At 36.6% G+C, this 26251-nt stretch overlaps 1 pseudogene across 1 annotated transcript in view; it reads left to right on the top strand.

The window, feature by feature from the left end:
- Nucleotides 1-19991, top strand: part of LOC114308569 (pleiotropic drug resistance protein 3-like) — a 28999-nt pseudogene extending 9008 nt beyond the window's left edge. The window contains exons 9-16 of the transcript XR_014357560.1: nucleotides 22-776; nucleotides 1033-1192; nucleotides 1279-1382; nucleotides 15153-15476; nucleotides 15560-15849; nucleotides 16247-16330; nucleotides 16411-17313; nucleotides 17588-19991. The product of XR_014357560.1 is annotated as a pleiotropic drug resistance protein 3-like (transcript). The remainder of the gene's footprint in view (nucleotides 1-21; nucleotides 777-1032; nucleotides 1193-1278; nucleotides 1383-15152; nucleotides 15477-15559; nucleotides 15850-16246; nucleotides 16331-16410; nucleotides 17314-17587) is intronic.
- The last annotated feature ends 6260 nt before the right edge of the window (nucleotides 19992-26251 follow it).

Below are 26251 nucleotides of genomic sequence, written 5' to 3'. Positions count from 1 at the left end.
ACAATAACAACTGCATTATAGGTTATCTCAAAGAAAGATCAAGCACAATACTGGCACCAAACCGAACAATCTCGCAATTACATTTCTGCTGACATGTTTTCCAAGAAATTCAAGGAATCGCCTTTTGGTAAGAAGCTAGATGAGGAACTATCAAAGCCATTTTCGAAGCCTCATAACCACAAGAATACAATTTCTTTTAGCTAGTATTCTCTTTCTAAATGGGCACGCATTCGAGCTTGCATGTCAAGGGAGCTTCTTCTCATGGGGTGGAATTCTTATGTGTTCAAATCAGCTCAGGTTGTGATCAGTACTTTCTTATTCTTCCATCCTTTATTTGTTTTTAGAATTCAACATTTAGCCGTTCATGCTTTTGTGTCATTGTTAAATTGTTAATCTTTGTGTTCAATTGTTATTCTTTGCAGCTTGTTATCATTGCACCTTCAATTATTATTCTTTGCAGCTTGTTATCATTGCATCTGTTGCAATGACTGTATTTTTGCGAACTCGAATGAATGTTGATGCCATTCATGCAAACTATTATCTGGGTGCTTTGTTCTATGATATCATCATTATTTTTTTTTTGATGGATTTCCGGAGTTGTCCCTGACTGTTGGAAGACTTGCAGTTTTCTACAAACAGAGAGATTTGTACTTCTATCCAGCTTGGGCATATGCAATCCCAGCCACCATTCTGAAGGTTCCTATTTCATTGTTTTCAGCTCTAATTTGGACATCTCTGACTTATTATGTCGTTGGATACAGTCCTGAGGCTGGGAGGTTAGTGTCACTTGACAAGGCTTGCATTTTATTCTTCGTTGTGTATATATATATTATGTTTTTCTCCAAATATATCTTTGATTTGAACAAGTTGTCACTGTTTTACCAATATTTGAATCAACTACTCAGATTAGTCATTTAGCAACCAGAAGCCTTACTGGTACTTTCAAATAAACATTCACACCCTACACAAACACACCCTTCTGAAACTGAATGGGAATTTTGAATTAATTTCTATCATTGCCTTGTATCTTAGGTTCTTTCTCCGGTTCATTATATTTTTAGCTCTACACTTAGCAGCTACATTCATGTTTCGTTTTGTGGCATCTGTCTTCCGCACCGCGGTTGCTTCTACAACAGCTGGTAGTTTGTTTGTATTGTTTGTCTTATTATTTAGTGGCTTCACATCCCAAAATGTAAGATTTCGATAACTCTTCCAATCTGATTTTTGGATAATTATTTAGGAAGATGAACTTAAGCTAAGCTATCTTGTTGCTTGCAGCCTCTATGCCAACATGGTTGAAGTGGGGATTTTGGGTTTCCCCGTTGACATATGGCGAGCTTGGACTTGCTTTAAATGAATTTCTAGCTCCAAGATGGCAAAAGGTGAGTATCTGAAAACAAAATTTCTCAATTTATTGGATAGACAACTCTAATCCCATCCACTTGACCATCCTAGCCCTATCCACATTTACTTTGGCTTGACCTCCATCACTTTTCTCCATTGCTCTAATGCTTATAATGTGTAGAATAAGCATATCAATTTGCCAATACCTCATTGGTCATGTTTTTGATTTGCCCAAACTTGACTGTTGCATTATGTACCTTCTCTTCTGAAAAACTACATGATTCGTGATTCGTAATAGATTTAATTGCAACAATTCCCAAACAACCAAAACTAACAATCTAAATCATCTAGGACGTATGCAAGGGATTTAGATTGTTGGTTCACAAATAATAAATCGACACAAACGATTTTTACGTGGAAAAAATCACAGTTGGAGCACCTCCAATTGTGATAAAAAAACCACGGGCGAAACGCCACTAATCAATCCACTAAGAAGAAAAAAAGAACACAAATTTACCAAACAATTTACCCAACCTCTGTAAAATTTTCTTCAACAATCCATGTCTCTTTCACCAATGCCTTTGTCTCAAAATTGATCAACTTGATGTCGAATCCACAACATCCATGTCGAATCAACGACCATGAGCAGCTACGAACTCTTTCAAAGACTCTATGCTTGAATCTTTGGAATCCACAGAAGAACACTCTTGTATTGAACAATCAAACAATCCTTTGATGTATACTTATCAAACCATGAGTTAAACTCAAACAAACATCAAAGAAATTAGCAAAAATGCTCTAGAAGAAAATCCTAATTCCCAAAAAGAAGATTTGGAAGTCGTACCCTAAAAATTGACTTGATCACAGATTTATAGCAATCAGATTCGCGATCACCGCTCGAGCAGTGTGACTTAAACGCATGTTTCTGAACAAGGATTTACGCTAGAGCATAAAAACATGACTCCCAGTACTTTTGCAGGGAAGCAAAACTTCTAAGAGTGTTGATTTTCCGCTCGAGCGGTGAAGCCAAGAAAAAAAGGAAAAATTACAACTTCAAAACCAAGTTTGTTCGTAGAATTGGCAACACGTAGGGACCTAACAATCTCCCCCTTTGTCAATTCCTGGACAAAACAATCTAAAATTTTTTCCTAACAAACACACGCACTTGACACAACACCTAACTGTAAGATAAATTGATAGAGAGAGAGAAAATAAATTGTGTATATATTGATTGATATTGAATGTTGTTGATTGATATGTTTGTGTATATATTGATTGATATTGAATGTTGTTGATTGATATGTTTGTATTTGTTTACAATGATCAAATATATAGAAGAGAAGAAGGTAGTAGGTGAAGTGGTAGGGGGTGAAGTGGAGGTGGTAGGTGGAGTGAAGTGGAGGTGGTAGGTGGAGTGGTGATTTATTATTTACAATTTACATTAACAGCCCCCCTCAAACTCAAGGAGGATAGGTACTAGCCAACTTGAGTTTGGAGAGAGTAACAAAACAGAAAAATAAGCTGACAAATAAAATTAAAAATGGGATAGGAGACACTGTATGGTTGTGTCAGACCGTTGTAGAAGACACGGTATGGTCGTGTCGGACCGTTGTAGCAGACAGTTTACGGGGTCATGTCGGACCGTTGTAGCAGACACTGTGTGGTCGTGTCAGACTGATGTAGAAGACAGTTTATGGGGTCATGTCGGACCGATGTAGAAGACAGTTTACGGGGTCATGTCGGACCGTTGTAGAAGACAGTTTACGGGGTCATGTCGGACCGATGTAACAGCTGACCGGAATCAATGTCGGGACAGTTTATGGGGTCATGTCGGACCGTTGTAGAAGCTGACCGGAATCAATGTCGGGACAGTTTATGGGGTCATGTCGGACCGTTGTAGAAGACACTGTGTGGTCGTGTCAGACCGATGTAGAAGACAGTTTATGGGGTCATGTCGGACCGATGTAGAAGACAGTTTATGGGGTCATGTCGGACCGTTGTAGCAGAGGTTGTGGTGGTGCACCAAGGGGGCGACTTAGGGAGTGCGCCATGAGCGACTTATACATGATACTGTGTATAACCCCCCCTCAAACTCAAATAGGTGTGAAGATAGAAACCTATTTGAGGTTGAAAAGGGATTGATAAAGCTGACCGGTGTAGAAGACACTGTATGAGTGTGTATATAGGCTGCCCAAAAAATATACATGGATGTAGATATCGAGCCCTCAAAAGTCGTGCCCTCAAAAGGTGTGCCCGCACCCTCAAAAGGCGTGCCATCAAAAGGCGTGCCCGAATGCATCAAAAGGCGTGTCATGAAAAGGCGTGCCAGTTTGTCGGCGAGAAGAGGCGCGCGATGCGCGTGGCTGCCTCGGCTATTTAAACAAGATAGAGCCTGAGGCCGAGGCAGAAGCAAAAAACCTGCGAAATCCGCTGAAAAACTCTGCCGTTTCTGATAGAGAGACTCTGTAATACTCTGTTGCCCAGAAAATGGCTTCGTCGTCCCGTGGGCTGCTCACTCTCTTTCCCGACCTGAACGAGTCCACAGGAGAGAGAATTGGTGCGGTGTCCCGTGAACCTCAACCAAACACCACTGGGTTTGCTCCGTTGAACTTTCCGATGCAGTCGGTGGAGCAAAAAATGGCAGTGCAAACGGATGTGGAGGCGAATCAGTATACTTTGAAGGCATGTGTGGAGTCCATGACGGCGGTCACAAACTTGTCGCACCGGCTGCAGAGTAGGACAAATGAGGTGCAGCAATTAAACTCCCAGCTGGCTCTGCTCCAACGCATGTATAAGGATGCGCGAGCAGAGATAAGCGTGCTAAGGGCAGAAAACAAGGAGCTGAAGCGGAAGGCCACCGTGATGTTCCGTTTTGGAGGGCCGCCATATGCTGCAGTGGAGGAGCAGGGAGTAGTGATCATGCCCAGTGGAGTGGGAAACACGGAGGCAACACCGGCAAAGGCTGCCCAGGACGGAGGCAAGAAGAAAAGACCGGCGGCAGAGTAGAAAATCCTGCCTGTGGATGTGGTGTTTGTGGGTGATGCTTGTTTGTTTGTTTTTTTTTTTTTTTTTTTTTGTGTAAAATGGTGATCGGGGTTGAGCCCGGAGATGAATAAAATATGGGTGTTTTGCAAATTCGAATGGGAGGTGTGGTAAGGCAGAAAAACAACTGGAATGAATGTAGTTTTGTTGTTGTTTTTTTTTTTTTTTTGTAAAATAAAAATGTAATGGAAAATAAAAAAAAAATGTAAGGCAGAAATTCCTTTTTTTTTTTTTTTTTTTTTTTGTGTGTTTTGTGTGGGGGTGTGTGTTGTGTTTACTGATATCCATGTTCTGCGGAGAGAAGGCTATGGAGCGCACTGACAGAAACAGAGAGGAAGGGGGAAGAAAATAAAATATAAAAGAAAATAAAAAAAAAAGAAGAGAAGTGTGTGAGGGGTAAAAGAATAAAAAATAAAAAAGAAATAGGAAAGTAGAGGGAGTAAAGTAAAGAAATAGGAATGTGGCGTGGGCTTGTCAAAAGATGGAGGAAAGTAAAGATAAAAAAAAGGAAAAGAAATAGGAAAGGAGATGGTGGAGGGAAAGTAGAAATAGGAGAGAGATAAAAAATAAGAATAATAATAAAAAAAGAGAGTGGAGATACATGTGCATGTGTATCTGTTCGTGCTTTTTTTTTTTTTTTTTTTTTTTTATTGTTTGTTTTGGTTGTGTTTTGGTTTGGTGTTTTGTGAAAAAGGTGAGTGGAGTGATTATTGGATATAATAAGAATAATAATAATAAGAAAAAAAAAAAGAAAAAGTTAGACCACGTGGGTCATGTCGCCAATGTAAAGCAGTCTGTGAATTTCCACCCTCTGATATAGTGATGCACTATCTTTCTCAGATGATGTTGCCAAGACAACAAGAACGGGCAAAACACGAAGAAGAATATGCCGTGCGGGAAACAGAAGTGCAAAATCCAAGCTGCCAAGAGAATGGAATCGACACCTTCCAGCTTGCACTACTGTGTGACGCACCGCGACTTAGCCTCATTTGCCACCGTTTGATGCTGAAGAACTTCTAAGCTGTGTCTGCCACTGAAGGATGGAATGCCCAGGTGGCTGCACTGCAAGTGATGAAGCCGCCACCGTGGAAGTAAACAACGAGAGGTAGCTTTGAGGATGATGATGAAGATGATGAGGAACTATGATCCAGTGCGTCTCGGGGCAGGAATAGGCGAACCCAGGTGCTGTGAAGTGGGTGTAGAGACAGGTCTTTGGAGAGAACAGGGTGGTGGAAGAGTTGGGAGTTGGTCGCCGGTAACAACGACGGCGCCTGGAGTGGAGGACGGACTGACTTTTGTGTCCGTCACGGTGGGAGCAAGCGATGCAAATCCGAAGGGTGTGGGAAGAGTGCACAAGGTAGCACTAATTTTTTGCAAGGCACACGGAGGAGGTAAGAGATGCTTGTGGGGCCAGCCTGGCTCGGAATTTGGTCAAGGTGATGGACTCTGTAACTCGTTTGCTAGGAGAAATACTGGGTTATGTACATCACACGGTGCTCTTAGTGCAGGACAAACGAGGTCATAGGAAGCAGTAGTGGTGGGATTTCTTCATCAGAGAAGAGAGAAGAGAGCAGCTATGGAATTTGTGGCAGCGGAGTGAAGGTATGTGTAGAGGTCCGGCGGGCGGCCAAGGCGAGGCTGCCGCCCGCCGGTGAAGCAGAATGACTAGGTTGTTAACCTAGCTCTGATACCATGTAAGATAAATTGATAGAGTGAGAGAAAATAAATTGTGTATATATTGATTGATATTGAATGTTGTTGATTGATATGTTTGTATTTGTTTACAATGATCAAATATATAGAAGAGAAGAAGGTAGTAGGTGAAGTGGTAGGGGGTGAAGTGGAGGTGGTAGGTGGAGTGAAGTGGAGGTGGTAGGTGGAGTGGTGATTTATTATTTACAATTTACATTAACACTAACAAAACAAAAGTTACAAAACAAAACTAGCTGAACTAGTTTAGAAACAGCATGAACAAGCCACCTGTTAAAACACAAACCAAAACTATGGAAATAGGATATTAAATACAAAAATATAGATAATCCAATATATGCCACAACAATAAATCAATATCCATATCCATCAAAGTAGCATCCCAAAACGAATCCTATCCCAAACATATAACCAACAACAAAAAAGAATGATGGTTGTGCGTCCTCTGTGTGTGTGTTTCCAGTTGCCAAAAACCATATCCACTCCCCTTTTTTGTCCGGGAGGGACAAGCCAACAGTTAGAAAAATGATAGTATATACAAGCCAATAGAGAAAAACACAGCAAGAAACGAGAGAAGCAAAAAAGAAAACTGTCCAAACTGAAAACAACATCACTAATGGAAGTCGAACCACCAATAATCAAGGGGTGTTTACTGAGTGAATGCGGAGGCTCCCCCTCAATCAATGAGCCCCCCTCTCCCCCTCCCTCATTTTTTTTTTGACTTTTCTTTCTTTTGGGCACTCACTGGCGGCTTGCACGCTCAAGAGTATGGAGACTAAACCAGAAAAGCATGAAAACAAATAGGATGGCCTCTGTTGGTGCCTCTGAGGTAGCCTTTTCCTAATGCCCGGACTTCAAAGAAGTGAGGGAGACACCGTGGAAGTGAAAATAGATGGTGGATGGTTAAGAGATTCAACATCACCCATGATATGCCAGTATAGGTCAATTCCTCTAGAAATGCATAAGAGACAGTGTTAAAAGTCCATTGAGAAATTTGATCACTAATGCGGAAACCCCTGCAATAGTTTATCTCAAGAATGTGTACAAAATGAGATTATGAATTCAATGAGCATATATATATTCAAAATGAGCTATGGACAAGGATATATGAAATCTTGCAAGCAACGTGAGAGATGTTCATTTAAGTCTATGTGCAAAGATAACAAGATTCAATGGCAATGAGATTATAGCATCCAAGTACACAGAGAGCCAATCACTCTCACCCACTCAAGCAACAAGTTACACTCTAGTTAGTGAGTACTACACCGAAGGTCTTTCTAGGGAACTCAAACCTAAAAGGATCAAGGGGTTTTGTAAAAATATCAGCTTTTTGATACTCAGTGGGTACATGTTCAAGAACAACAAGGCCCTCCTCAACTAACTCTCGAATAAAATGATGACGAATATCAATATGTTTAGTGCGAGAGTGTTGGACTGGATTTTTAGAGATTTGATGGCACTTGTATTATCACAGAAAAGAGTGAAAGTGTCCTGCTCTATACCATAATCATGAAGCATGTGCTTCATCCACAACATTTGTGCATAATAACTCCCTACAGCAATGTACTCATCCTCGACGGTTGAAAGAGAGATGGCATTCTACTTTTGCTATGCTAGGCAACTAGATTATTCTCAAGGTAAAAACACCGTCCGGATGTGCTTTTCTGATCATTAGCACACCCTGCCCAGTCGGCATCAGAAAAACCAGTGATATCAGTTGTAGTGTCGGTCGAGAACCAAATCTCATTCCCCAATGTCCCACTAACATACGTAATGATGCGTTTGACAGCAAGAAGATGAGACTCTTTAGGACAGGCTTGGTAACGGGCACACACACCTACACTAAATGCAATGTCAGGCCGACTGGCTGTGAGGTACAGAAGACTCCCTATCATGCTTCTATGAAGAGTAGGATCAACATCAGTGCCAGAGGAGTCTTTGGAGAGGTGAAAACTAGTGCTCATAGGGGTTCATGCATGTTTGGCCGACTCGAGACTGAACTTGGACACAAGATTTTTGGCTTACTTTGTCTGAGAAACAAACATTCCCGAAGGTGACTGTATAATTTGAAGACCCAAGAAAGAAGACAATTTCCCCATCATGCTCATTTCAATGCAATCTGAGAAATATTTCATAAGAGAGTCAGAAGTGGATCCAAACACAATATCATCAACATAAATCTAAGCAACAAGTATATGAGACTTAGCATGTTACACAAATAAAGTTTTGTCCACACTACCCCTTTGAAAGTCATTGTCAAGAAGGAAGGTAGTAAGTCTATCATACTTAGCCCGAGGAACTTTGTTTCAACCCATATAAAGCCTTGTCTAACTTGTAGACATGGTTTGGAAATTTTGGATCCTCAAACCCTTTTTGTTGTTCAACATAAACCTCTTCTTTCAAATACCCATTCAGAAAGCCATTTTTCACATCCATTTGAAACAGTTTGAATCCTAGAAAACATGCAACACCAAGTAAAATACGAATAGATTCGAGACGTGCAACAAGGGCAAATGTCTCATCATAGTCAACACCCTCTACTTGTATGTAGCCTTGAGCAACCAACCTAGTTTTATTTCTAACCACTGTACTGTTCTCACTAGATTTATTTTTAAATATCCACTTGGTACTTATCATATTCATGTCTCCAGGTCTGGGAACGTGAGTCCAAACTTTGTTACGTTCAAATTGACCTAATTCTTCATGCATTGCATTGACCCAACTATCATCTAGTAGGGCCTCTTTTATATTCTTAGGTTCAATTAATGAAACATAACACATACGAGATACCTCCTCCCGAATTTGTTTTCAGGTTTTCATTCAGTCTAAGACATTTCCAATCACTTGTTGAACCGGATGATTCAGTTTTACCCTTGCTGATGGCTTCAAACTAGGACTGGTAGTGATTTGAGCATCAGTGGTGGTGTCACTTCGTGCACTCTTTGGACTAGGACTTGCCAAAGGGGTTGATGCTGGTTCACCTTCTTGAGCTTGGCCTTGTGCTTTTCCTTGACTTTGTGGTTCTGTATCTAGAATTTGAGGAGCACCATCTTCTTCTTCATGTATAGATGCAGTAGGAGAACCTGTGTCATCTACAACCATATTGATCGATTCCATTAAAGATAAAATACACAGGTTATAGACACGAAAAGCTCTACTAGTAGTTGAATACCCTAGAAATTTCCTTCATCACTTGGGGAGTCGAATTTTCCCAAAGGCTCTCTATCTTTGAAAATATAACATTTACTCTCAAAAGTTTTGAAGTATTTTACATTAGGTTTCAATCCTTTCCACAACTCATAAGGAGTTTGTAAAGTGTCGGGCCTTAAATATACACAATTCACAACATAAAAAGTAGTATTTAAGGGTTCAGCCCAAAACTTGGGAGAAACTTTTTCGCTAAGGAGCATGACCCTACCCATTTCTTGAATTACCTGTTTTTCCTCTCAATAACTCTATTTTGCTATGGAGTAAGAGGTGTAGAAAATTCGTGCTTAATTTCATGCATATCACAAAAATCCGAGAACGAGCTATTTTTAAATTCACGACCATGATCAGTTCAGATTCTTATGATACGCCCAATAGAAACACCTCGTTCATTTTGGATTTTAAGGACTAATGACTTGAAAGCATCAAATGTATCATATTTTTCTCTCAAAAAGTTAACCCAAGAAAAACGAGCATAATCATCAATAGTTAAAAAAATATATCTTTTACCTCCAATGTTTTTAGTACGAGTGGGTCCTATAAGATCCATATGAACAAGTTCAAGAGGACGCTTGGTTGCTAAGCTATTCACCTTTTTGTGAGGGGCACTAGTTTGCTTCCTTAATTGACATGGCCCACACACTTTTGAGTACTCCTCTCACAATCTCCTTATTGGCTATCTTAGTTAGGTCTTTGAAATTCATATGACCTAATCTTTGATGCCACAAGTCAAGATTACTTATGATGGCCGAATGACAAGTGAGATCATTTGTGGTAACAATCCTATAGCAATTATCCGATGTGCAAACCCCATGCATGACAATATTTCCCTTTTTATCCAAAATTTCACATTTATTTTTGAAAATAATACTTCATGATGAGAATCACACATTTGACTAATGCTCAAAAGATTAGCTTTAAGGCCATCAACAAGTAGACATTTTCAAGCTTGGGTAAACCAGCCACACTTATAGAGCCCTTACCAATGACTGGAAGTGCCGCCATCTCCAAAGGTAACAATTCCCCCTTCATATTTCTCAAGAGATGTGAAGTAGGATTTGTCACCTGACATGTGACGAGAGCACCCACTATCAAGATACCACATGTGTGAGTCAAGCTCTTTCAATGCAGTGTGAACAACAAAACAAGTTAGGTCACTCTTTCTCACCTATATCTTTTTGGTCTTAACAGAAGCGGGACTGATAGTCTTGGTGAAAGTCTTAGCATTGAACACCATCATGAATCTTGGTATTCCGCCTAGACATGTAAAGTTGTCTCCTAACCCATGAAGTATTAAAATTCTTACTTTTTGAGATACCTTACCAAACAACTCATAACAATAAGGGCGAATGTAGCCATACCTACCACAATGATGACAAACAAAAACAGGTTTTATCTCCCTTTTGTTGATCTTACCCCCTTTAGGTTGATGGAGAGATTGATCATCCTGTTGAACCCTCATCTTTCCCTTTGCTTGAGTCTTGATGTCATGTGATGTAGAGACCTTTCCCTTTTGAGGTGTTGCATCACCATAGCCTACCCCTCTTTTGTCACAACTCATTTGTTGAGACCCGATGATGTCTTCTAGTGTCTTTGACCCTTTATTCCACATATCTATTGTGGCTCTAACATCTTTGAGTTCTTCCTCTTTCTGACCAACTAGTTCTTCCAGTGCAACTTGTGTCATCTCAAGAGATTCCATCTTCTCTTTATATGTGGCATAGATTTTCAGAAGTTCATTCATTTCGGTTTCACAAGTCAATAGCTTTGCAGAGAGATCTTGTCTATCACTTGAGATCTTGATGACATCCTTCCTTGCTACTGAAATCTCTTTTTTTAGTTTGACATTCTCACTCTCACATGTTTTGAGTTTGATAGTGAGTTTGACATTCATCTTGGATAGGTTTAGAGATTCACTATATAGTTTTTCATAGGCTTGTTGAAGTTCATCACCATCACTCTCATCATTATCTTCTAAGGTTTCTTCATCTTCTTTTTGGCTCTCTTTTTCCTCGAGTGCATCCAGTCGAGCAACTAAGGCATGAACATTGCTGGATGGTTGTGAAGATGACTCCTCTTTTATGAAATTGCATAAGAACATCCCATGTTTCTTTGGCATTTTTGCAGTGAGCAATCCATTGTTCTTCTTCAGAAATGGCTTCACGGATGGTGTTCAGAACTCTTTCACTACTTTCCATGTCAGCTCTTTCAACAACACTCCACTCCTTAGTCGGCTTGTTGACCTTTTGGTTGGTGATCAGATCAATTAAAAATGGTGCTTCAACATTCCCCTCAATTTCATGCCAACCCTCAAAATCAAAGGCTCTGAGATAGACTTTCATTCTACACTTCCAATAAAAGTAATTGCTCCCATCAAAAGTAGGAGCACGTTGCACACTAGGCCCACGAGCAAACTCAACCAGCTTTGTAGTTGATTAAGTGACAAAAGAGTAGAATGCCATGTAGGTACTATCTCCGTCTTCACTGGATTCGGTTTTTTCAGCTTCTTGTTCTGACCCGCTTTCATTATCCTAAGTCACTGTGTAGACTTTCTTTCTGTTCTTTTTCGACGGACATTCAAGTGCGATATGCCAGAAAATATTTGGTTGGAATTAATCCTTCCTGGATACAATTCATATCAGCATCGCTGTCTACAAGAGCAACAACATCTTCGATTATAAAATATGGTTTTATAATAAAAGTAATTATGATATACCATTTTTGGAATATAGCCTTGTTCATGAGAAGAAGATATTCAGGTTCATCTTTTTTAGTGCTGGATTCTGGTATGGTTATACCTTTATCTTTATTTGGCTGGTTAAGCTGATTATTAATTTCTTAATATCAGCATTAATAGCTAGGTTCGCTGTTTGTAAATGCTTAATTTCCACTTTTAAAGCATTTACTTCCATTTTAAGATCCTGTATAGTAATTGGTTTTTCTTCAAAAGTATTTTGAATTCGCTTGTAAACTTATGCCCAAACCCTTGGCATTCGTAGCACTTGACACCTTGTTCTCTCACATTCTTCTTCTCAGCTTTCGGAGCACCTTTGTGTGGAAAAGTTTGGATTTTTTATTACCCTTATCTTTTGAACTAGAGTCCTTGAAATTAGGCTTCTTGTTCTTTAATTTTTTTTTCTGGAACTGTTTGATAAACTTAGCCGTCATTTCGGAATCTAGATCAATTTCAACCTCAGGGTTCTTAGCAGTCTCATGAGCATTAGTAAAAGCCACAATATCTTTTTGTGTTTTCTTAGAAATCTAGTGAGCTTCATAAGTCTGCAAGTTTCCAACCAACTGATCAAGCTTGAGGTTCTCAACATCCTAAGCCTCCTCTATAACTGTCACTTTTGATTGGAACCTATCAGGTAAAGACCTCAAAATTTTTTCAACAACTTTAGATTCAAGAATTTTTTCGCCGAGTGTGAAACAGGAATTCACGATGTCACTAAGTTTGGCATAAAAATCATCAAACGTCTCATCATCTTGCATAAAAAGAGTTTCAAAGGAAGAGGTGAGATGTTGAAGTTTTGATCTTTTAACAGTAGTAGTACCCTCGTGAATTGTTTCAAGAATGTCCCAAGCCTCTTTTGCTACTTCACACATACAAATACGATGAAACTCTTCTGGTGTGACCGAAAAAAAGAGAGAATTGAGCACTTTACTGTTCCAACTCGAGTTTTTGTAATCAACTACGTCTTATTTATCAAGTGGTTTAGGTATATCAACACCATCGATGGTGACACTAGGTTCGCTCCAGATGATAAAGTGCCAAACTTTCTCATCAATAGATTTTAAAAATGCCCTCATGCGAGCTTTCCAATAAGAATAGTTTGTCACATCAAGTAAAGGAGGTCTATGGGTCGAGTTACCTTCACGAATTGAATCATGACACGAATCACACAAAATCACACTTCTATGGTTTTATTAAAAACAAAGAGTGACCTGCTCTGATACCAATTGAAAAACTACGTGATTCGTGATTTGTAATAGATTTAATGCAACAATTCCCAAACTACTAAAACTAACAATCTAAATCATCTAGCACGTACGAAAGTGATTTAGATTGTTGGTTCACAAATAATAAATCAATTCAAACGATTTTTACGTGAAAAAAACCATAGTTGGAGTACCTCCAATTGTAATAAAAAAACTACAGGCAAAACGTCACTAATCAATTCACTATGAAGAAAGAAAGAACAAAAATTTACCAAACAATTTACCCAACCTCTGTAAAATTGTCTTCAACAATCCGTGTCTCTTTCACCAACACCTTCGTCTCGGAATTGATCAGCTTGATGTCGAATCCATAACATCCATGTCGAATCAACGACCACGGGCAGCTACGAACTCCTTCAAAGACTCCACGCTTGAATCTCCAGAATCCACCGAAGAAGAACACTCTTGTATTGAACAATCAAACAATCCTTTGATGTATACTTATTAAACCATGAATTAAACTCAAACAAACATCAAAGAAACTAGCAAAGATGCTCCAGAAGAAAACCCTAATTCCCAAAAAAAAGATCTAGAAGCCGTACCCTAAAAACTGACTTGATCACAAATTTATAGTAGTCAGATTCGCGATCATCACTCGAGCGCAGGAATGGTCGCTCGAGCGGTGTGACTTAAACCCGTGTTTCTGAACAAGGATCTACGCTCGAGCGTTGGAATGTTAGCTCGAGTGTAAAAACACAACTCCTAGTACTTTTGTAGAGAAGCAAAACTTCTGAGAGAGTTGATTTTCCGCTTGAGCGGTAAAGCCAAAAAAAAAAAGAGGAAAAATTACAACTTTCAAAACCAAGTTTGTTCACAGAATTGGCAACACATAGGGACCTAACATCTTCTAATTATCAGGGAATCTTCTGAGTTCAAATTTAGTTGACTAGTACTTTTTCATCCATAACTTCATTTGTGCAGCAGATCATATTGATATGTCAATCCTTGATGGCAACATTCATGCTTATTGTTTGTTTTAGTTGGAGTTATGTGTCTATTTCTGTTATTTTTCTTTCTTCTTCCAATAACCTGATATTCTACACTTTTATGCAAAATTATAATTTGTAGATTAGATGCTTATGATGATCTTGTAAGATATACAAGTTGGTACACTTTTTTATCTATGATATTAGCAAAGGTTTTTAGTCTGCTATTATTTGGCCAATGATGTTACTTACAGTTTATTTGCAAGTAAAATAGATTGCCAAACCTTCTTATTCATTCTATGCTCTTCATTATTTTGTGTGGACGCTGGCGGTGAACATAACCATAGGGCAAGAAACTCTTGAAAGCGGTGGATTATACTTTCACGGATATTTCTTTTGGATATCACTTGGTGCCTTATTTGGATTTATAATAATTTTCAACATTGAATTTACCTTGGTCTTAACCTTCTTAAACTTTAAGTTTGTCTTTTGACTACATGAAGTCAACATAAGAATTGCAGAGTGATGAGCTCATTTCATTTCAAAATGAATTCAGCTCCTGGTTCTCGTGCTATTCTCCTAACACTACTACAAAATCTCTTAAAGGTTGTGTATTTTTAGATTTTTCTTTATTCTCTTATAATTATTGGAACCATTGCTTCAGATGATTCTTTTCCTTTATTTATCGTCTGACAAGTTTATTCCTGTTTCACTTAGTAAGGGTGGGTAATCTCATTTTATAGGTCAAGTGGTTTTACTTTTTGAACCCCTCACTCTGGTGTTTCAAAATGTGCAATTCTATGTTGACACCACTACGGTAATCATATAAACAAATCTCTTATAAATCTTATGTACCTGTTAAATATTTAGAACTAATTGGATCAAATTACATTGGTTAATTTTGTCATTTTTCTTTGATTTCAGGCAGTGAGAGAAAGGGGGTTCACTCAGAAAAAACTTCGTGATATTACAGGTGCATTTAGGCCTGGTGTTCTTACAGCATTGATGGGTGTCAGTGGAGTTGTGAAAACAACTCTTATGGACGTTCTTGCTGGAAGAAAAACTAGTGGCACTATTGAAGGAGATATTAGAATTGGGGGGTTTCCTAAGGTTCATGATACATTTGCTAGGATTTCGGGTTACTGTGAGCAAACCAACATACATTCTCCACAAATTACAGTTGAAAGATCAGTGGTTTATTCTGTTTGGCTCTGTCTGTGTCCTGAAATTGATTCAAAAACTAAATTTGTATGACCTATATATAAGGAAGTTTAATTTACTCTTTAATTCTACAATTAGTTTAAACATTATTTTACTTCTGTTGGTGCTGCACATCTTTGCGGGAATTTGTGAAAGAAGTCCTTGAGATCATTGAGTTTGATGAGATCAAAGATTTTGGCATGCCCGGTGTTAGTGGTTTATCAACTGAGCAGAGAAAGCCTCTTACATGGAGCTTGTTGCTAACCCCTCTATTATTATCATGGATGAGCCTACAACTGGATTGGATGCAAGAGCAGCTGCAATTGTTATGCGAGCTGTGAAGAACGTGGCTGAAACAGGAAGAACAATTGTTTGCACCATTCACCAACCAAGCATTGACATTTTTGAAGCATTTGGTGAGGTAGGAAAACAATTAATGAACTATTTTAAGAGAGAGCTTGGAACATAATGTCAATTTGGATACTGAAATGGAATTAATTATGCAAGTTTTAGAGCTGTTTGATTACAACTAAAGCATTTTTTAACTCAATAGTGTAAGCTTGACTCAGAAAATGATACATTAATGTGACAAGCTTCAAGACCTATCATACCTCCTGATTTGAAGCGTTCGAAATATTGAATCATTCTGTCTATTGCATTACATTACTTTTACATTTTGTTTCTTTTTTGAATAAGCAGGACATTTTTAACATTAGTTTCTAGAGAACATCCACTTTTTTAAAATGGTCTTCTAATTTAATTCCATATTTTTTATTCAATGTAGATAAATTAAGTCTAATGCCTCCTTTACATTGTAGTTAATTCTGTTGAAAGCCAGTGGACAGGTTATTTACTCTGGACCATTGGGTCAGCATTCAAGCAGTGTCATAGAATATTTTGTGGTCAGTTTGCTACAAGAATACATAAAAGAGCAGAAATTGAAGTATTGAACATATTGATTACAACCATTTCTCTCTAACAGGCTATCTCAGGGGTGCAAATGATCAGAAATAATTACAATCCAGCAACATGGACGTTAGAGATCACTTCTAGATCAGCAGAAGCTCAACTTTGTATTGATTTCATCCAAGTTTATAAGAACTCTGTCTTGTATCAGAACTGCTCACCACCTCTTTCTCTTTTGAGTTAGGATGGTCATTACGAACTTGCTTGCTGTGATACAATAATGATTGTTTTATGATATCAATTTTCATTTTTGTGCTTCATTTTCGTTCATTGTGATTGTAGGAACAATAAAGAGCATGTAAATAGGTGTAGTACTCCACCTCCTGGTTCAAATGAATAGTGTTTTGAAACTCTCTTTTCACAAAATGGTTGGGGACAGTTCAAATCCTGCCTCTGGAAACAGCACCTGTCTTATTGGAGAAGTCCTTCATACAACTTGCGGCATTTCACGTTCATGCTTATTGCATCTTTGTTTTTTTGGGATACTATTTTGGGATCAAGGGAGGAAAATGTAAGTAGTAAAACAAATTGAACGCGGGTGTCAATGCGTTTCACAGACATTTTTTCTTCTTCTTTTCAAGTATGCATTGTGTTACTTTTCATGTATGCATTATGTATTTCATAGATGGGGGGAAAAAAAAAAACCCATCAAATGCAGTTCTAAGATTCATTTGAACTCTAATTACTACATTATTAGATCTGGGATTCCATTATTATTTTATTGGATAGACTTCTGTACATGTCTAACATAAATAATCATTTTATTTGATTGAAATAGCCAACAGGGTGTCTTCAATGCACTTGGTTCAATATTCTCTGCTACGATCTTCTTGGGCATAAGTAATTCCTCATCAGTTTTACCATATGTCGCAATGGAGCGATCTAGATGTATGGTTAGTGGGCTTGTGCACTGGCTCAGGTATAAATTTCTTAAATACTTGATTTTCTCAAAATGGGATCAAAGTTTTAACCTCTTAGTACCTAAAGCTTGGAAGCGTCAGTTAAGCTATTTCAATGTTTTTGGCATTTCTCATAGAGCTTCTGAGAATCAATAATGCTTTATGCAGTGGGCTTCTTTATCACTGTCTTGTCCTCCAAAATGCTAGCTTATTGCACTATAATTTTTTCAATCAAATATTAGAGTTAACTAAATCCACCTTGTCCAAATTTAAATGCACGTGCTAATTTTGCAGGTCACGGTTGAGGTTCCGTATCTCCTAGTCCAAGCGATTGCATTTGTGATCATTACATATTCAATGATTGGGTATTATTGGTCAACTTGTAAGGTTTTCTGGTACTTTTATGCCATGTTTTGTACATTTCTATACTTCACTTATCTTGGAATACAACATTGACACTGACCTTTCCAGTGGCTGCAATTTTACAGTCAGCCTTACATAATGTTGAGCCTGTTCTCTGGAGATCTAATTCCTCAACCGGTAAGCTACTAACCTTTACTCACTGGTATCTGCATTGATTTTAGTCAACATTCCGTTGCACTTTAGATTATTAATTGGGAATGAACTCCATGCTGTGGTGATAATAGAATTTGCTAGGACAATCAACATAACTTTATTCGCATGATATCTCTCAATCTCTCCTCTAAAACTTGAATCTCTCGTTTCACACTCGAGGGTCCCTGCCTTTACTATTGCAGTCGTCAATAGATGAAAATCACTGAGTCAGGTTGGAGGAAACTTATATGCTCCAAGAACAGCTCAGAAAATCTCCTTCTCAAAATGGTAGTCCTGTTTTATTTGTACCCAATCCAAACCAATTTTCTTCCCGTTAGTCCTATTATATTTGTTCATTGTTTTAGTCCTATTTTACAACTCTTTGCTCACAGTCCAGAAATTTGCTTGAAATTTGGGAGTTTTCAGTCCCAACTCCCTAGCAGTAGGTACTCTGTTGCTTTTTGGAGTTTATTAAAATTCAAGGTTCCCAAGGTTTTGTGCCAATCACTTGTTTTGTTGTGTTTTCCTTTTTTGTATTTTTGGGAACAAAACAATAAAAAGTTCGAAAGGACTCGTTATTTTAATTTTTGTGAGAAAAACAATTGCTGAAAATTTGAAAAAGAACTTTTTGATGTCTTCTAAAAATGGGTTATTTTCATGAATTCTAGAGATGTCGCAGCAAATTTCCAAGTGGTGGATATGAATGTATTATCAAACTCTGAGCCCTACGCATTGAACGGTTCGGATTATCGCCTTGGTGGTGGAGGATTGTAAGAAGTGCCTTGTGAAGGGGGTCTCTATGAGAAATTAGGGTGATTTCTCCATCCCAGATTGTATGTGTTGGAGTATGGATCATTACCCGGGTTGGAGAATCCTTGAGCCGCATTCACATGCTCTTGGACTAACTTCGGAAATTGTGATGCCGAAGGGCACTTACTCAAGTCATGAGCAGGGCTCGCACAAATAACACATGCCTCGTGAAATTGAGGCTGATCTTGCTGGGTAGGGGCATGTCTCATAGATAATAATTGGTCCATCTTGGGACAGTGCCTTTACTTGTTGGGCTAACTCTAGGTTTTGTCCAACCTCATAAATGCCCCATCTTTTCGAGGCTCCAACTACTGGTTGCCGGACTTGCTGGGCGGCGGAGGCATGGTGAAGGGAATTATCACTTAGATTCTTAAACAATTGCCATGCATTGGCATCATTTTTAGACATGAATGTCCCACCACAGGACGAATCCACCATTTGGCGGTGCAGCTCAGTTAAGCCATAATAAAATGTTTGAACAAGTTGCCAATCAAGCACTTGGTGGCGGGGACACTGTTGGAAAAGGTCTCGAAGTCTTTCCCACGTCTCATGGAATTGCTCGCCATCCATTTGAGCAAAGTTTGTGATGGCTCGCCTAAGTTGGTTGGTTTTACCTATGGGAAAGTACTTCTCCAAGAACCGTTGCTGTAATTGGTTCCAAGTTGTGATTGAATTAGCAAGTAAAGAATTTAGCCAGTGTTTGGCTTTATCCTTTAATGAGAATGGAAACAATCGCAACATTAAGGCCTCATTTGTGAAATTTTGGATCCTCACTGTCGAGCAAATTTTCAAAAATTCATTCAAATGCTTATAAGGATCATCATGAGTTAGTCCATGGAATGATGGCAGCATTTGTATGGTACTGGACTTAATCTCATAATGAGCAGCAGTGGTGTTGGGTAATTGGATCCATGATGGTGATGTATATGCAGTGGGTGTAAAATAATCCTTAAGGGTCCGGTTAGGCACATTCGGGACATCAGGATTTGCCATCTCTAATGGCTCAATGTATGAATACGAATACTCAAGCCTAGGAACACGGGCAGAGGCCCTAAGTCTCCTAAGAGTCCTTTCTAGTTCAAGGTCCAAACTCCACAGTTCAGGGCGACAAGAACGGCGCCCGTGCATACACTACCCCCCCCTCCCCCACACACAAAAAGTTCGACTCTGAGCACTAAGTTACGAAAGCAGAATGCTAAAGGAGAAATACTCACAGCGGTTCAACAAAAACGCTTTATTCGTCTTGCGGATGCTTGACGTGTAGACGTTGCTCCAACCTCTATTTGAGCTTTGACTTTCGTTTTAGCACTTTGGTGCTTTGCTTGTGAGTGTTTGCTTCTGTTTACTCACTTTAGTGCTGCGTTTTTTTTTTTTTTTTATATTTTTAAAGTTCGGCTGCACTTCGCTTGCACTTTGGTGATAGCTCCAATTTCAAATGCTCTGCATACTTAGCAACACAAAAGCATAAAATTCTAAACTAAAAATTAAAATAAGAATTTAACTTTAAATTACCTAATTTCGCCATAAATCCCCGTCAACGGTGCCAAATTTTGATGGGTCATTGAACACACCAAAAATAATCACTAAACTATACCAAATTCTATTAGAATAATGGCAAGTCCAGGTATTGATCCACAGGGACAAATGTGAAATTAGATTAATTCAATCGCAAAATTCCTAAATTAATTTTGATTAAAAAGATAAGATTGATTTTATATCTAAACATCAATTAAATAAAATTGAAGAATTATATTGACAATTAAAATTTAGGGTTTGAGATATTAATTTTCGGGAAAAATCTTAGGGTAGAGAATTCACCACTAACCACATAAATGAGATTTAACATTAACCATCAATCGCAATTCGGTTTGAACTATCCAATATTTCACAACTACAAGTTTGAAATATTGATTAAGAGGGTTGTTGTATTCAATGTACAGACACGAATCATCTCGAGTAGTACGAGTCGTTTGCTCTAAACTATGTTAGCAAAACGACCCGTCTCTCATAGCATGACTCGTCTCGTACTTTGAATACAAACACAAAGAATACTAATGTATGGAAAGCATTAAACAATCACATAGAGTAAAATGCTTGAAGAGATGAACGAAACAACTATTAAAAACTTCTAAAACATCCATACATTCATTCAAACCAATCTACAATTAAAGCTCATGAAAAATTTCATTACATGGCTAGGGTTTTATCAAAACCCTAGAAAAGACGACTAGCCACTCATGGAGGAATGGAAAGAGGAAGAAGATGAGAAAGAAACCTCCATGCAAGTGTCCTTTAAGCTTTGGTAGAATATCACCCCTTTGGAACCCTGGCCTCTCTCTATTCTGTATTAAATTTTCGAACCCTAGGTTTGCCTAATTTTCTGTCTTTTATTCGGAGCAAAACAGACCAAAAATTCCGTGCACGCATCCCTAGGTGGACCGCTCGTGCGCCCATGTGGGCCGCACGTACGGTGAAGCTTGGCCGCACGTGCGGTAGTTTGGCCGGCTCGGATTTTTCACTTCTCGCACGGAGAATCTACTTTCGCGCTCCTTTTGATTGAAGTTTCATATTTCCTGTCAAATTTGTATAAGTACACGAAACACATCATCTCCACCAAATAAGTAAAATTGAAAGACTAAAACTGTAATTTAAGTGGCCTCAATGTGGTACCTTTCGGCCAACATCAGATGCATTATCAAACTCTAAGCCCTACGCATTGAACGGTTCGGATTATCAATGTAGGTTATGTGGTGGGCCCATAAAAATCTAACAACATACACCAATCCAATTTTAGGCTGTAGAGAAGCCTGACACTTCAAAATATTTGTGTAATAGATTTTGCAAGCCAAACCTTGTAAGTTGTATCATTGATTTGTAAAAGCAAGATCAAAGCTTGTGTCAATATATATCATGTCACGCCTCTACATTAGAGACCTCAAGGCATTCCCATTCCCATTTCATTGCTTCGTTCTCCAATTCTCTCTCCTTCTCACCCTGCCCGCAATTAAGTTTCAATATGAATAATTAAATCTTGTTTATTATAAAATACTTTTAAAAAGTTTATTCTTCCATAATGGTATATCTTATCTGGATTTGAGGTGACTGCTGTGCAGTAAATGGGCTCATTTCGGGATCTATTTTGTTGACTCAAACCGTTCATATTTTAGAGTACATCGAGTAGAACATGTAAGTATGTTGTACTCGATATAATTTAAAATGTGAACGATTCTGATGATTAAAATGGGTCCTAAAATGAATCCATGGGGTAGCACAATAGTGGCTGTTGTGCCCCCCAACACAGTAGCCATCCTAAATCCATCTTATCCAAATTTTCTTTTAATATGAATAATAATTTTATAAATAGTTTTAACTTAATTAAAATTAAAAATTTTAATTGTAAAAATTATTATTATTATTATATTAACAAATCATAAATAACAATTGGATCGAAACAATTATGGTGTAAAATGCAACATTTTTTTGTTATTTTATATTATGATTTTTTTTTTGTTAGTGTAAACAATTTAAAAGGGTCAACTTTTATTAAAATTTTAAAAGGTTATGAAAATAATACTATGACAAATTTATATATTTATCAATGCATGAAATAGTTGATGAATCTTATATTTATACTTCAATTTCAATAATGAAAAATAGTTTTATTATAAAATTTTATATAAAATAAATTATTTATGAAAAATTTGGTTCATATTTTAATGAAAAAAATAAAAATAAAATAAAATATACTATTATGAATAATTAAACTTTTTATAACAATTTATAAAATAAAATAAAACTAGAACTTGTTTATTAATATTGAAATTTGATGTAACTCAATAGTAATTTTTAAAACAAAATAGAACTTATTGGTAATTTTATTATTGTGATTTATGATTTTTTTAATATAATATAATATGTTTTACAATTAAAAAATATAAATTTACTTATATTAAAAATATGTATGAATTCTTCATATTAAATGAGGGGTAAAATTAGGATAAAATATATCATTATAGAGGAATGAACCTAGTGAGAATATTTTGTGACAAATAGGATTTAATTGTGTATATTGAAATTTGATAAGACTCCATAGTAATCTTAAGAGTAAAATATGACCTATTGGTAATTTTTCCTGATTTTTAATTGACATTTTAAAAAAAAAAACTTAAAAAATATTTTTTTGGATTCTACTCAACGAGACAAAATGAAAAATTAATACCTTGTTTGGTTTAACTCATTTTTTAAAAAATTGAATTTCTTATTCTTAGTAAATTTTTTAATATTTTGTGTATTTTTTTTTATATATACCTAAGGTAGATATACTTAAAAAATATAATATTTGAGAATTTTTTTTAAAAATAATTGTCTAACCAAATAAATAAATAAAAATATAATAATTCAATACACTTTCGTATTTTTTTTACTATTTGCAATTTTTTTAGTACAATATTTTTTGAAATAATTTATTTTTAACATTCTATCTATTTATAATTTTTTGAAAACATTTATAAAAAAAATGGACAATAAGAAATATATATATGTGTGTGTGTGTATTTTTAGATCTTAAACTCAAACATTTATTAAAAAGCCAAAAATCATTTTTAATTGAGTTTTGCTAGTCTAAATTGAAATTATTATTAAAAATGACATTCATTTAAAAGCACTCCATGACACACCCTAAATAATAACAATAATAATAATAATAATAATAATAATAATAATAATAATAATAATAGTCTATGTATAATGGATTAATTGTGCGGGTTTGAAAATTTAATTTTTTTTCCTGATTGGGTTTAAGATAGCTATATTAATCCTAATAATATGACTCTAGCCCGATTGAGGCCCTTATTTCGAATATATTTAGTAGATAAGTCACCTAACCAATATAGAGAATATAATAGTTTCTCAACAAAATTTGACATTCTTTAACAATTAAATTTTAATAGTTAATTTAAAATTATTGAACTATTTTTGTTTTAATAGAAATTGTTTTATAGAGTTCAGATAAATACGATAAATTAATTTTATTTTATAATATTTTGTATTTAAAAAAATATCATTTTGTGGTCTAGAAAGTGGGTCTTAACTTTTAGATCTAAATAATAATGATCAAACTTAAAAAATTGGAAAAGCGATAATAATATGGAAGAGAATAGTGGTCAGTGATTAAACATGCTTAAATTTGAGTAAAATTTAGCTATAAGAGATAATATGCTTAACTTTATTTAAGGAAAAAAATCATATTTAATCTATCTATACATATATATAAGCAAATCTAAGGTGTTTTGTAAATCTGAGGTGGAGACTGTTAATCATGTGTTTATTCACTGCCACTTCACTTGGAAATTGTGGGCCAACTTGGTGAACTGGTGGAATTACAAATGGGTTAGCCCTGGATCAGTGGAGGGTTTATTGCTGTCATGGCCAGATATAAAAATGAAGAAGAAGATGCTAACAGTCTGGAAAACACTGCCGGTAGCAGTAATGTGGTCAGTGTGGAGAAGCAGAAACGACTGTGTATTTAACAAGGTGCAACCGGATTGGACTGCTTTGGCAGAGCTAATAAAGGTGAGAGTAGCGCTGTGGGCTTCCTCATCTTTAAAGGGGATTAATTATTCGGTGCATGACATTATATACAATCTGAGTCAAGTCTGTTATTGTGTGTAGTTAAGTGATGGCATAGTAAAGCTCTGTGGGTTGTTTTGTTTGCTCTACTGAAAAAAGGTTTTGCATAAGTGCTGGTTTAAACTGCACTCTGTTGTTCTGTGAATGAGTCCTGGTTTGCTATGTGCTAATTCTGATCTGTTGGGAGATGGCTATGTGTTCAGTAGGTTTCTGATCTGTTTGATTTAAGCTGGTGTATCATGAGTTAAATTGGGCTGCTGTAAGTTGTTTGTTCCTGAAGCAGTGTTGTGATGAATTTGATGTGCTGGGATGCATCTGTCTTGGGATGGCCTTGGTTCTGCTCAGTCTAGCATAGTCTACTGGTGGCAAGAGGTGTAGTCTGAATTTATCTGCTGGGCCTTTGGTCTGAACTCTGTTTTCATTCAGTGAGGTATTCAGCTTGTTGCAGGCCATGGTATGCTCTCAGAATTAGCAGGGGTGGATGATTCAGAGGAGATTCATTCAGTATGTACAGAGGACTGCTTTCTTGGTCTGTACAGAGGAGGGTGGTTCAGAATTGCAGTGTGCTCTAGGTCTGTGCAGAGGAGTGTGTTCTTGGTCTGTGCAGTGGAGTGTGTTCCTGGGGGCTAATTCACCTTGAATCTGGTTTGGGTTGGACTGAGAAGGAGGCAGATGGAAAGGTTGAAGCTCTGTGGTGTTTGTATTTTGGTATTCTGCTTTGGTGCATAGGTAGTGGGTATATGCTGCTTGGCTATGGGGTATGCTGATCTGGGTGGACACTATTTTGCTATGGGGTACTCTGCTATTGTTGGTTGGTCATTGGTTTGGCTCTTACCAGCTGTGTATATCAGTGGTTTTTAGTTCCTTTTTAGTTTAGTCTATCTTTTAGCTTGCTTCTTTCTCTTGCTCTCTCTTGTTGGTTCCTCACTAGCTGGCGCTTGGTGCTTTTTTAGCACCAAGCTCCTCTTTATTGATGTAATATTGCACTATGTATGTTTCATCAATAAAGATTTTATTTTTGCCGATCAAAAAAAATATATATATATAAGCAAATCTAATAAGTTTTCAAAAATTTCGTTCTCATTCAAAATTAGTTTTTTTCTTTCCTACATAGTAAGCCCTCTAGGCTCATTTGTCATTTTCCTAATTTCTAATTATTTATTATTTTTTTAAAAAGATGACAATAAAAATGAGTTGGAAAATATTAAGTTCTTGATATGAACATAAAAAAGATTTAGCTATAAGAAGATAAATAAGAATATTGTTTTAACTAATCTATTTCTACTCATAGCTAATTTATCTATCCATATTCTTCTCCCTTTATAAAAAAAAAAAAAAAAAAAAAAAAAAAAAAAAAAAAAAATCATTTTTTATATGACCATAAAAAATAATTAAATAAATAAAGCTATGGAAAGATAAATAAGAATATTTTTTAACCAATCTATTTCAATATTACAATTAGATAAGTATTGACATATATAAGATAATATTGATTTTTTAATTTTAAAATTACTAAAATAATTGCATACTCAATTTTTTGTTAGATCATATATCATTTTATTTAATAAAAAAAAATCAATATCCTTTAAAAACTAAATAATTGATCGACTATTAAAATAAAAACAAACAAACAACATATTATCCAAGGATTAAGTATTCAAATTTCAAATGATAAAAGTTATTCTAGATAAAACAAAATTAGATAATTATCATTTTAATATATCAGATAAGTATTAGCTTCTTATATAATGTATCATCTTAATTTATGCCTCTCCACCCAAACTCCACAGATATCAACTTGAGAAAAAACAAAAATTGTAAAAACTTCAAACTTTGGTGTATCTCAACCAAAATTTTCTTCTTCACCTAAACTTAAAGCTTGTATCAATTATACAATTATTCTAGAACTTTATTACATGTTTTCGTTCATTAGAGTTAATATATTTACAATAGTGCTCAATAAAA

The sequence above is a fragment of the Camellia sinensis genome, chromosome 2 (genome assembly GCF_055761805.1).
Source record: "Camellia sinensis isolate YWXY chromosome 2, ASM5576180v1, whole genome shotgun sequence".
In the NCBI taxonomy this organism is placed as follows: domain Eukaryota; kingdom Viridiplantae; phylum Streptophyta; class Magnoliopsida; order Ericales; family Theaceae; genus Camellia; species Camellia sinensis.
The sequence above is the reverse complement of the archived record's forward strand: the minus strand, read 5'-3'. Positions and strand labels throughout refer to the sequence as shown.